Source organism: Parasteatoda tepidariorum, chromosome 2, assembly GCF_982258835.1.
Source record: "Parasteatoda tepidariorum strain Cologne lab strain chromosome 2, Ptep-v5.0, whole genome shotgun sequence".
In the NCBI taxonomy this organism is placed as follows: Eukaryota; Metazoa; Arthropoda; class Arachnida; order Araneae; family Theridiidae; genus Parasteatoda; species Parasteatoda tepidariorum.
This window is the reverse complement of record NC_141756.1, coordinates 109,944,076-109,958,144: the sequence shown is the minus strand read 5'-3', so window position 1 is coordinate 109,958,144 and position 14,069 is coordinate 109,944,076. Positions and strand designations below refer to the sequence as shown.

The window sequence follows — 14,069 nt, the reverse complement described above, 5'->3', positions numbered from 1 at the left end:
TCACTCCATAACTCCCTTTAATATTAACTTATAATTTTCAAACTCTGCCAGAAATTAGAACTTTATATGCTAAATAATCGTACCAAAGAGAATTTTTATACACTAATTAGGGGGCACATAAAGGGCCAAATAGATTTTGTTAATTATCCGGAAGGAAGCCCTTTAAGCTGTATATTCGTGGAAGCAACGTGTGAGTCTTGGTGTGGTTGTTAACGCTAAAAGTAAAGAAGTTTGTTGACTCGGTGGTCAGGGGTTCGGCCCTGGTTACAGTTTAATTTTTTTTTCTATTTTCTTTATTTTATTTTTTAAAATTTATTTTGCGATATTTCAGCGTGAATAAAGTGTTATATATATAAAAATAATTCTTTTTCTTTGGGAAAAAGGGATTAATAGCTGAAAAACAGATCAATTTCGACTCGGCAGCTACGCACACGACTCACTCAATAACTCCCTTTAATATTAACTTATAATTTTCAAAATCTGCCAGAATTTAGAGCTTTATATGCCGAATAATCGTACCTAAGAGAATTTTTATACACTAATTAGGGGGCACATAAAGTGCCCAAATAGATTTTGTTAATTATCCGGAAGGAAGTTCTTTAAGCAGCATATTCGTGGAAGCAACGTGTGAGTCGTGGTGTGGTTGTTAACGCTAAGGGTAAAGAAGTTTGTTGACTCGGTGGTCAGGGATTCGGTCCTGGTCACGGATTATTTTTTAATTTTTTTTTTCCATTTACTTTACTTTATTTTTTAAAATTTATTTTTCGATATTTCAGCGTGAATAAAGTGTTATATATATAAAAATATTTTTTTTTCTTCGTTAAAAAGGTTGACGGATCATTGGTCCCCTTGTAGTCAGGCTAACCATGGGAAGGTTTCTTCTCCATGTTACGCCAATGCTGTTTAGTTGCATCAAAAAATTCTCAACAAAGACAAATTTCTCCAAATACGTGATACAGGAGCACCCTTGGGTTCTGGATTTGGTTCAAAATGACACGGCTACGGAGTTGAACACGGGTAGTCGTGATCCCAAAATTGGGTATGCGAGGAAACGACGGTTGTTCTACGATGGTCATAATATAAAAATAGTCAGAGTGCATGAGAGGATTGCTTTAAAATCTCAAACTTTCGACAGTTCTTTTTCGCAAAGAAAAAAAAATGGTATTACCTTAAACTTTAATTCTTAAAGGATATTGCCTTAAACAACTTAGTTAGGATTGATTGCAGAAATTAAATGCCATCCATAATGGATCAAAATGGGAGCACCATTGACTGGCCTGTTTCCTGCCTTGGTCCCTTCGCACTAGATAAGTTTGAGATAAGTTTGCATCAATGTATCTGATCTTCATGCTTGGTACTTACAAGTATAGTACTAAAAATTGAATTAATGGGTAAATTCAGCATCAATTAAATAGTTAAGTTATAAGTTTGGTCTTTCTCGCGTAACTTGCAGAAATTAAATAAAGAGAAAATTATTTTAAACATTTAACGTCTAGATGGCAGCACCAAAGAATATGTTTCTATGATCTCTAAATTTATCCAGTAATGAGCACTTTTATTCTCCTGCAACCTTTCAAATGTAAAAAATTTTGCTCTCTATAAATACCAAGTACATTTAGATTTATTTAATGTTCTGCAATTACATTTTTAAGATTACGCATTTTAAGCGTTTTCATTCTTTTCCTTATGCATTGCAGGATTGGAACGAGAAAAAAAATCGAAAAATCTTCTCCTGCAACATTGCGAAAGAAAATTTGCAACACAATATGAAGTGAAATTTTCTCATCTAAAGAGATTATCGACATTTTCTTTTTAAAAGTGTTTAGAGTAAGACTTTAAAAAATGAGCTACTTTTATTTCGTTAGCAGTTTAAGACATTTTTTGAAACGTTCAATAGTAAATTATTGTTATAAATTATTAAAAAGAACACTGAATTATGTCTCTCTGCAAAAAAATTAAAATCTACTTTCTTTGCGTTAATGCTTATAAATAGTCCTTCTTGAACATGTCTGAAAAAAAAAATTGAAACTAAACTGGGGAATTCCACAACCCCAATTTTTCTGTTTAAATTGCACGCATTTTCTTTTCTTCTTCTTTTTTTTTCTTTCCTAAATAAAATTTTTTTTCTGGGACTGACACCTATTAGGAAACCATATAAAAATTAAATGGTAAGAAAATTCTTATATGAGAAATGACTGAAAAGTTTAATAATTTTCATTTGGTAAAGATGCTTTGCGTTAGAAAGACACAAATATGATTAAAAATCGCCCCCGAAAATTACACAGTAGTAGAAAATTACACAGTATAAAGGCGATACGCAAGAACCCCATGTATCTTTATCAACTATAGATTTTATTTTGCTTATCCCTTTTATTAATTACTATCATCTGAGCGGTATTAAATTGCGCAAAAATTCAGTATATAAAAAAAAATATCACGTGATATGTATTGTATATTATGAGAGTTCGAATAATCTTTCCTTAATATAAAAAACTTAAAAAACATAAAAGAAGAAACAATGCACACTTTTAGTGCTGCCATCTGTACAGTGTCCAAGTATAACTAATCATCAAGTGATTAATATAATATTTTTATTTGTATATGTTCAGCCAAAAATGTATGACTTATTCCTAATAGAAAAAAAATAAACAAAATTTCGTGTTAATTAGTTGCATTAAACATTTTTTATAAAAAATAAAATTAAATTGAAAATTACACAGCTCATTATTTTTAATTGATAATTATTATTAATCTTAAAAATAAATTTCTTAAAGATTTTGAAAGTTTTTGTCATTAATGATGTTTTCTTCATAATTATTTTCAGTTTCATGCATAAATTTTGAAATCCAAATTGAAAGAAAAAGAATAAAAAGTTTCTAAGAAATTCTAGTTGAGAATGCAGTAAATTAGTCTACATAGATGGCGCTACATTGTTTACAAACGACAGCGCCGAAGCGCGCGTAGCGCAAATTCACTTATATTGAGCAGACGAATTTTCGAAAATTCAAGCCGAATGAACAGGAAGTCATCATTTTCATTAAGATGGATTTGGAATGTAAAAAAAATTAATATGGTTTGAGTGTTTCTTTTTACGTTTATTTGAGTCTTGAATCATGATGGTGCTTAGCCTGCATATAATTTGTAATCTAAACTTTTTTAATCTAATACATATTGATTCGACATTGTAAATGATTTTATTGACAAAGAAAGAAAATATTTATTTTTTCTTATGAAATAATTAAAATTTTTGTTCAGAAATAATGTACAAGTTTTTATTGAATTCATACAAACGATTGTGGACTAAAAATATCATTTATAAGGTATTTATTATTGGATCAATTTTTAAAATTTATCATTTTATAATTGTACGATATATTGCTTGTATTTGCTTAAAAATTATTATTTATCCCAAGCAGTCAGCACTAATACAACTATTATTCATAGACCGATGAAAATAAAATAAACCAATTTTCTTCAGCCCTTCGTTTGACAGTATTGAAAACAAAGTTGAGTGTCGGTTTTAATATTTCCGGATTCGTCATTTATAAATACTAAAGCTTTCAAAGGTCATTTAAATAAGTAGTGAGTGATAGAAGTAATGAAAAGCATATATACAATAATAATATCGCTAACAAACTAAGTGCATGTAATAATAATCTTAATGTAATCTATTTAATTGCACTAAATATCTTATTGTTAAGTCTGATAGAATAATATTAACTTAATAATTTTTTTAACGATGCCTATTAGTATAACTATTTGAATTATATTTAACATCGAATTGATTTTTCAAGCTAGCAACTTATACTTTCAAAATATTTCGAAGATCTGACTGAACTCCCTCTCGGAATTCGCTAGTTAAATTTTTCTTATTTGATATCAAAATCAGCTGATGCCCTCTACTGACATCGTGATGTGGGAATTTTATCGTCAGTTGTAAGTTGGATTTTAGAAAGAGAATCTTTCAAAATTATTATCATTTAATTATTATGGACCTTTTTAGATTATCTTGAATGTTCACTTAATGTTTTTCATTTCAGTTTCAATATTGTATTTAAAATTGGAAATCTTTCAGCAGATTGTATAAAATGTGTTAAGCCTAACAATTGAAACGTACTAATATCGTAATGCATAGTGAAGGGTAATTGATGAATGTATTTTTTATCATTCTGTTACGTATTGTGTAAATGAAATATACCGTTTATTTCCTCTTATTATAAATTTGTAAGCAATTTTTGAAGATAGTAGGTATTCATTCAAAGTTAAATTAAACATATTTTAAATTGTTTTGTTTAGATAGTGTGTATGTAACGATCGGCATTTAAAATATGTTATTGATGTGGGGTAATGATTGAGTCATGATATTTTGACGATGTTTTTTTTAAAAAAATTGATTGAAAATTGTATTTGTTATATTTTAATTTTTTCTTACATAAATTATTTTCATTGTGTTTCAGGCATTTCTTCTTATAATCTAAGCAATAAGTAAACATTCGATGTTTAGTCATAAAGTCATTGTATTGGAATTCATGTATAAAATGTAAGTTTTTTTTTCGATATTGATTTATTGACAATTATATACTGCATTTTGCGTTAATTAAGTATACTGTGATTTGAATTTGATGTCTTTAATTTCATAAATGAAATCATAATCTTTGTAGGCAAAATTTCTTACTGTGATTAAAATGTTATTGTTAATGACATTAGTACTTGTTTTTTTTAAAAAAAAACTGTTTTTAAGAGAAATATTTTTTATTTGCTTTACTTCTTTTGTCATAATTGACAAACGATTTTAATTGATTTAATAACTTATTAATTGATTTAATAACTTATAAGTGATTTAATAATTTTATGAGTATGCTATGTTTTATTTTAAATTGTATTATCCTTTATTACTTTAGGTCTTCGGCTTGATTTATAACAAGTTTCCAAATTGAACTATCAATTTAATTTTTATGCGTGTACAACAACTGTACTATTTTAAATCCATTGTGCCAAATATTATTTGTTTATATTTTTAGTATGTAGTTGTATATTTTTTTTTTTACAGAATTGGGTAAGCGATGACTTAAATCTCACCTCACATTCACTGCCCCCAAAAACCAGTTTCTGGGGGTGGTGAATAAAATCAGCTTTTTAGGAGAAATAGTTGAAGTTGTGCTATTCTTATATTAAATCAAATTATTTTTATTATTAGAAAAAAAATTCAAATAACAAAGAATTATAACATTATAAGGAAATTAAAGGATATTTTTCCATATCAGTTCCCGTTCGTGCCAACTCCAATTGTTGAAATGCAGCAAGGAGTTGAAACTTTCCAAAGTTTTAAATAAATATATCAATGTTTGCTCGGGGGTGGCTATGAGTTAGACCCTTCAAATTAATCGTCTTCTGTGATCTTTTTGGTACTTTAAGATCGGCCACACACAAGACAATTAAACTTTTTTTTTTTTAATTTTTTTTTTATTGTGAATGCCCATTTTGTTTGCTGTTAAGAATCATTAAGATAGTCGGACGGCTGCTTTTTTTGTCAACTTTTCGCTTGCGACTAGTTGACTAAAAACTGCCATACTTTGTAAAGTTTCCCGCCGTCCCATGCCAATTAGATACTATGTGCTACAAAATTGTTATTCTTATATGTTTTTCTTTAAAGTTTAGTTTTATTCAGTATAAGAGAGCAAATTCATCTTAGTAAAAATCCTTATTTGCTGGATAAAAAAGTCTGTTAATTTAAAGGAAGTATTTGTGTCAGATTCTACAGTTAAATTAATACCTGCTTTGATTAATTAATACCATGTTGAATAATCGTGTTTGCACACGAAAACTTCAATTAGCAGATCAAAAGTTATTCTGCATTTCTGCAACCGTGATTAAAAATATTTTTAGTTGTTTTTATCATTTCTGAGGGGAAAAAAAGAATTTGGGCAGTTTGTGTGTTAAAAAAAATATTATAATTTAATTATCATTCTGTTGCCTTTGATAACAAATTTATGTAAATATTTTACTATCAATCCCATACTTTCGATTTTTTATCAATTTATAACTTATTATTAAATGGAAAAGGTCCTGGTTCTTGATTGAGTTTTTAACAGAATCACGATTGATAATAATTTTTTATGTTGATTAAAATCACGATATTAAATTTTTTTATTTTAATCTCTATATAAATCTGTTTCTGTAGTTTTCTTCGAACCCGGTTCACCTCATTGGAAAGCGAACTATCTTATCCCCTGGGCCATCGCGGCTTTAGATATATTTGCTGTTGTTGATATCGAGTCATTTTTTTTGTACATTTTTTATGATATTTAATTAAACATTTATTTTTGTTAAATTGCAAACCAACCCATAAAAGAGGGGTTCAAGTCTAACTTAACTTTCATCAAAGAGTTTTTGATTGAAATGGGATGCATTAGAAATCATTCACAATGACCTATAATGAATAGCTCTACTCAGCTATGCTTTTTATCAGATTGTTGAGCAGTTGTTGCCAAACTTTTAAGGTTCTGTACCATTTTTAAATCTTTCGATGAGCTACCAACTTTTTAGTAGTCCACGATCGATGGTTTAGCGACCACTGGTATTTGAGGATGTCTATGCATCTATTTAATACTGGATGGACAAAATAGAAACTCATATATTACATATGTCATCTAATTTTGCTAATTTAAATCAAGATAATCCTTGAATATTTAAAGCGGAAGAACATTTTATACTTTACCATTATACTAGATAACCATTTACCATTAGACTAGATAAAATAAGCTTCTCTTAATAAGAGATGATTGTGCTCCGGAAAATGTCCGCATTTTTCGCCAACTGCAATCCGGAAATCCTAGGTCCAGAAGTTTCGAGACATCGTCGATGGCATTTATGTATAAAAATTCTTGTATATTTTATTTAAAAATATTAGAACTGGAATTTATACTTGGCTTCTCTTTCATTTGTAAATATTTTTTCTGGTAGAATAATAAATGTGATTAGAGATAAAAGTAAGCTTATACAAAATAATTAATTTAAAATATACTGAATATAATTCATTTAGAATTTGATGTTGTGAAAATATCTGATTAACATTTATAAAGACATTAATTTTTATAAATGCGTCATTAATGATTTTACTTAAGAAATTTTCAGGATTTTTGAGTTGGGCTCACAATTACCCCTGCTTAATTGTTATTTCTACAACCGATTTAAATATTGTGGAAAATTTAGACTTCAGAGTTAGGATCTATAGTAAGTGAGTTAAATCATCATTTAAAAATATGAGTTGTACCTACATAGATAGCAATGTGGATAACATTCTTTACATGCCTTATTAACCATTTCTTGAATGTACCCCCTTTTTTTAGGAAAATAACCTAAAAGTGGATAAATCTCCATTTGTAACACTTTTTGTTTAGTTTCCTGGCAAAGTGGTTTTCAGTCATTGTGTTTTCGCATTGAATAGTGTGACCAGCCATACTCAATTTGTAATGCTGTAGGATTGGATATAAATAAAATTAAGGCACTGGTTCTTAGGACCAGTAACTAAAAGGTATTACTAGTCCACATACTGATCCGTTTACGTGTCTCTATTAGTTAATAGAATAAATTTAAATGAAAAAATGCAGTGCGGAGGAAGTGTAACATCACAAGTTTGATGATTTTTTAAAGTAAAAATACAGTAGAGTCTTGATAGTTCGAGTTTCCCATAAATCAGAGCTACTGAAAAAGGGCTTGTATTGCTCCTAAACTGAGAAGTTCTAGTCTTGCTCCTGAGCATACACAATATGTGGAATGATTACTAAATTGATTTTACAATGATTCTACTATTGAATAGTGAGAGACAAATTTGTGTATTAAGCGATGAAACATGTGAACAGTGTGTTTAAACAAAAAAGGTTTCACAATTATTTTAAAGTAATAGTAACCTGATGCAATTATATAATAAATATTGTTGTTGTTGTCCTCGGGCCATTAAGGCAGATGGGGGTTAGATAGTTCTTGTTCTACAGTGGCGCCATCTATGGCCAAGAATTCGACTTCTGCCACACCCGTTTATAGGGCAGAACCATTCATTCATCCACAGATCGTAATTTTTACAAGAACCAAAGAACAATCAATCTCCAAGTCAGTACCTCCAGAGGTATAATTTGTTTTGAGGACTTTGTGACCCGACTAGTTTAACTTGCGCCAGTCACCATTTACTGCACGGGGTGTCTTTGGCCGACTGGATTAGAACTCCCGGTCTCACAAAATGAGTCCAGCTTCCTGCCAGCCAGGGTATTCCGGCTAAAAGTTTACGATAATTTGAGTTTTTGAAAGTTCGAAGTAACCTCACTCCCGTGCACCTCGAATTATCGAGACTTTACTTTAATAGTGTTTAATTATTCATGTTTAATAAAATCCCTTGCACTAGTATGCATGCGATAAATATCAAATTAAAAACTTTTTTTATTTAAAATTCATGTGGCTAAATACAAAACTGTTATTTCTAATTGATTGCAAGATTAAAACTTTTAAATGTAATTTATGAAATCGTCTAAATTACAAGGAGAGCTGGCTACTCAGATAAACCATTAGGATTTGTTTGTAAGTATCTGAAGTTATTGAACAATCTATTATTTCTCTGACCTTTTATGAGCGTGGGTGAAATATACTAATGATGTATTTTTCTTAAAATACTTAATGTATTATTTTAACCCTGAAGAGTCTAATTTTAATTTAAAATTTATTCGGTAATGAAAGGCTATTTTTTTTAGTGTAATATTCTACTATCTAATCATACACGCCATCCATGATCATAAAGATTGAATAAGTTTGGAGTGTTAATTTTATTATTTTATTGGAAAAAGCTTCCTTATTTAACTGCATAGGAACTTGTTGCTAAGGATACAGTCATTCAATTTTAAATCTAAAAATTAAATGCTTTAAAGGTAATCTAAAAATTAAAACTTTAAATATACTTTTTGAGATTCACACTTGAATCACCTGCGTAAAAAAGAAATGCTCATGTTTAAAGCCAACATTTTTTAAAAATTGTTTTCAAATTATTTTCATTAAAGTAGTTGCAACACCTGTACATTTTTTTTTTCTCTGTATTTTAAAATCTTGAAAGAAATGTGTCTTTTAATAATCAAAAATTATTAATCATAAAATTTTTTAAAAAAAGTCCATGAAAATTTTGATGCTATGATTTAAATGAAAATTATTTAAATTGTGAGGGCTTATTTTGATTTTCTAATTTATTACTTAGATTTTAACACCAATTGAACCGTTACTAAAGCTTCAGAATTTATAATAGATCAATATCAATTTTTATTTTAATGATATTTTTAGAAGTATCCTGATGCTAGATCAAATATAGAATTGAATGCTTGCAAAGCAACAGTCAGTTAATTGCATGATGTGAAAGAGAAATTAATCCAGGTATAGAAATTTAGAATAGAACATTATTCCAAACTGACTGAAATGGCTATTTAAGATTTTTTTTTTTCAGTGTATAAATAATAGTATCAACACCTAAAGATAGTTTTCAAAGTTTAAAAGAGATTTACGAGATGTTTGACAACAGTGTTTAATATTTTCATTATGCATTATTTGTATTATATATGTGATTGAAACAGTTACTATGATTGGCTTGTGTGAGTCATACAGTTCATAAAATAGACAATTATATAATTTAAAGTTGTATCTGATTCGCCAACAGCCTCTTTCCTGTACTGGTCCAAAAATATTTCTAAGGATTTATATTTCTAAGGATTTTCCTTTCAAAAACACCAAGAGTACACTGAGAGTCTACGTTTAGTGTCTATGTTTCACTTGCATAGAGCAATACAGGTAGAATAAGAATCTTATAAATTTTAATTTTAGTTTTTCGACTGATTCGGCTTGATCTTAAATTAACAGTAAATGGAAAAAAAGTATTACTCTGCTAAGCTTGATTATTTATCCTTCTAAATGTTTTTAATAATATATAAAATTAATTTTTTCATGCATTCTATTGTAGAATAAATATTTCAGATGTGTTAAAGCTGCTTCTGAGTAGGGTGAATAGTCAAAATCATTTTTGTATTTCGTGTTTCAGAAGTTGAACACGAAATATTTTTACTGGGATGTGGATTACTAAAATTAAAGTTTTCCATAAAAAAGTTAAAGTTTTTCCAACGTTTTTCATAATTTTTGTAACTCTCCTGAATGATGCATATTTTCAGGACTTACAAAATTTAAAAGTTATATTTTCTATATATTTTTTTCCTTGGTTCCACCTTTTCTCTAGTATCACAACACATGTTATACAATGGACAACTAGTCAAATTTTCATTTTGTGTCGTAGCTAAGTTAACTGTCAACTGAGCCTTAACCTAAATATTTTTCCATAAAAACCACTTCTTTTCTCTAAATGTTGAAGAAGAATATGTTATGAAGTGCACCGGTCTTCCCTTTCAAAGGAAATCTTGTTACGGTTGCACAACCAATATAGAACCAATTTAACCTCTTTCCTTTCTTCGGAGATCTCCTTACTTATGAAGCTAACATAAACATCAAACCTAAGGAATTAAAAGACTCTGTCCTGTTCATGTTGTGCATTGGCACTAATCTTTACTAGTGATGAGTTCAAGATCACTTTAAGAAGACAGAGTCTGAGATTATTTTTAAGCCTAAGGTCTTTAGATATTCAGAGTATTTCAAAAATAATGCTTTGTAGCTCGCACCATGTATACCTAACTGTGTTAGTTGCTATGTATATATAGCATTGATGGACTATTGAATGCTTAATGCAGTATTGCATTAGAGTTTCTTTGATTGTAGCAGCATTGTGAAGGAGTTTTGCCACAAGATCAACTGCGACTGTAGCTTTAAGGGCTTTCCACAGAAAAATAAATCAAGGCTTGAAGAATCATGATGGGGCATGGGCACCCAGAAACACCCACATAGTGCTGCTAGGTTTCCTGTAGCATTTCAGTAGTGAGATAAAGAGCTCAATCTATTAGCATATTATGGTGTTACTTTTTTTGGGGTTGCTATCTTAATTCCTTTGTCGTGCCTTAACAAGTCTTAAACATTTGAGGCTCCCTTTATTTGTCAGATGTAAGTTGAAATTGCTGATTCTCATTGAGTCTTGGGTGGTTAAATTTAAAGAAAAGAGCCATTTAAGTATTTCCATTTTCAACCCCAAAGTGTAAATTTTAAAAAAAATGGCGAAGAAATTTTAAATGCCAAAAAAGAAGCTCGAAAATTACTATTTTGCTAATATTAGTGGTATTTGTCAAATTCTCCTGCATACATTTAAGTCTCATAAAAATGAAATTCCAAGTTGTAAATCTAACTACATTGTTGGAATACTTAATCAAATCCATTTGCTTAAATTAATGTTATTTTAAAGTATTTGGATAATATATTTAAATTGGTGTTACTCTAACTAATCGACAACTACTTCGACTTAAAGACATGCTTATTTTTATAATTCTTCCATTAATGTCTAACTTAGTAGTGTTACTTTAGGTAAATGGTCTTAACTTTTTTATTTAAGTATCAAGGAAAAAAAATTTTTGTAATATTTGAAGTTATCTTAAGGTAACATTTCTTTGCTAAACTTGCAAAAATAAATAATCTACAAAAATGGACAAGAAGTTAATTTAATTAAAAATAAATCTGTAAACAAAATATAACAAACAACAATAAGAGTAGATTTTACTAACAAAAAAATTTAATTCGTTTCTAAGTGCAGCAATGCAGAGGCACAATTGCTTATTGAAATTTTCAGTAATGGTCTGCAAGTCTTCTACCTTAAATCTCTCCCATTCCTGCTGCAGCTATTGATTTAGAGAGTCCAAAGTTTTGTATGGTTTAGTGGAAGCCCTAGACTCCGCTGTAATTCATTGGATTGAGATCTGGCGAATAGGCTGGCCATTCTTCATATGATATTATGCCTGGAAAATGAGCCTTGCATCTTGTCTCTCTTTTAGCCTTGTGAGCTGGTGCAAACACTTACCGAAACGTCCTGTATCATTGCAAAAGGCAGCCAATTTGAAACCAGTTGAATTTAATTATTAGTAAAAGTCTACTCTTATTATTTATTGATATATTTTAATAATTTATTTATTTTTAATAGGTAATTTTGAAAATTGTTTGTTCAGGTTTTTTGCTGCACTCTTATACTAGATGAATATTAACCTATATTGGATTAAAATATTTTTTCTACTACATTCGTGTTAAATTTGTGTTTTCCAAAATGTATTTCATCATAAAAAATTTAAAAATAATAATTGAATCTAGTTCATCCTGCATAATGTTTAATTTTAAATCTCTATTTTGATTATGCTTTGCACTTACTCTACAATGGACTAAAAGAAAAAGAAATCTTTCTTAACACTTAATTTTTGACCTACTCTTGGAAAATTTTGTCGAAATCAAAAGTGGTTTTATTTCGTTGTAGCACTTTTTTCCCCTCCTTTTTTACTTAGTAAAAATTATCGCCGAATAAATTATAACTTTATACTTTTCATAGCAATGAAGAGAAGAAAAAAAAACAGTCATCAAACAGTTGTTATTATAAATATTTTACTTACAATAAATATGCATCAGGATATAAATTTTCAAAAAGCAATAGCAACTTCGAAAATTAAGTACATTTAAAAATCTTACACTCTCCTACGTAGGCATTTTTTTTTTTTTTTTAAATACATAGTTAAAAGGTTTCACAAAAATAATATAGGTTTTATAAAATAATCATCGTAAGTGCATGGAATTTAAGCCCAATAGTTATACATTTTTATTCAACAATAAACTAGTGATTTCTGCTCCCAATCCCAGAACATTGCTATACTATCTGATATGATTATGATCGCTTCGCTCGATTACTAAATGAAACCCGTTTGAATTGCTTTCTTGCATAAAATCGTTAAGAATTAAAAACAATTATTAATATCTTTAAAACGAATTTCTCTTTTTTAAAAAAATTAAATTTTTAGTCAATGATAAGTTATTGAAGTAAACAATTGTGAATTGATATAAATAACATGCACTAGAAGAACTTGCTGAATCAAAATGAGAATTATGCTTTTAATTATAGATTGGTAACTTAAGTTATAAACACAATTAAAAGTTTCAGGATGAAAAGCTATCACTATAAAGCTGACAAATGACAGAACTAATAAGGTGATAAATTGAAATAAATTACACGTAAAAGAAAAACTTGTAGAATCTAAACATTAATGATAGAGTACGTTGTTGATATGAGCTATTTGCTTTTAACCTTTCAATTCTTCCCAACTTGCAGCTGAGTATGTTGTTTTCGTTTTCTATGTGAAAAAAGAATCTTCATTCAGAAATTTGTAAACATGTACTTTTGCGTTTTCATACTTATAACTGCTCACACGCTTGATATTGTAATTCTGTTTTACCAACGTAAAAACGTAATTAAGTATTATATATATATATATGTTCAGAAAATTTTAGTATGATTTAAATTAAAACTTGGTTTTAAATCATATTTTGTAAAATGTATCTTCAATTCTAAATTTGTTATTTGATATATAAATAATAGACTAAATAACGAAACTTATTTTTTTTCTTTTTACTTTATTAGTTTTGACGCATGTGGTATGTTTTCACCTATTTTAGTGTCTTTTTTTTAATATTTTTTTTTTTAAAGAAGAGATTGAAAATCGAGAAAATATAAGATAATATATAAAATATAAAAAAATAAAAACTGAACATTTTTCCAAAATATTAAATAATCTATATTAGATTTTAAAAACTGGTTTTGTAGCTTTGTTTTAACTTTATGTTAAATGCCCTAGCAAATGAATTTTATTTAAAAAAAATTGATAAGAATTCGCATTTACATTCGTCCACTGCTTCGTTTTTGAATTTTACTATTCTTTTTTCCCTCTATTACTTAAAATTTGTTACTTCGAAACAATAAACAATCCGGATTAATTGCTGTCAGCATTTGTCACAAAGATATATTTATTGTTTAATTCTGCTCCCAAGTTACCAATTTGATGTGTATAATATTTCAAAATTATTTTGAGTTAGCTTCGTTATATTTTGTCTTTTTCATCAAATGATTCATTGATAATCCT

The 14,069-nt window shown here is 28.5% G+C and overlaps 1 protein-coding gene across 3 annotated transcripts in view; it reads left to right on the top strand.

Annotated features, from left to right (window-relative positions):
* Positions 1-2,982: 2,982 nt before the first annotated feature.
* LOC107447736 (serine/threonine-protein kinase tousled-like 2) overlaps positions 2,983-14,069 on the top strand; it is a 131,042-nt gene continuing 119,955 nt past the window's right edge. The window contains exons 1-2 of one of the 3 annotated variants that reach the window (XM_043050517.3): positions 2,983-3,320; positions 4,458-4,540. The gene's annotated coding sequence lies outside the window, so the exon portion shown is untranslated. Of the gene's footprint in view, positions 3,321-3,478; positions 4,142-4,457; positions 4,541-14,069 lie in introns of those variants that run through there. The other 2 variants (XM_043050516.3, XM_071178064.2) reach the window with 2 other exon arrangements.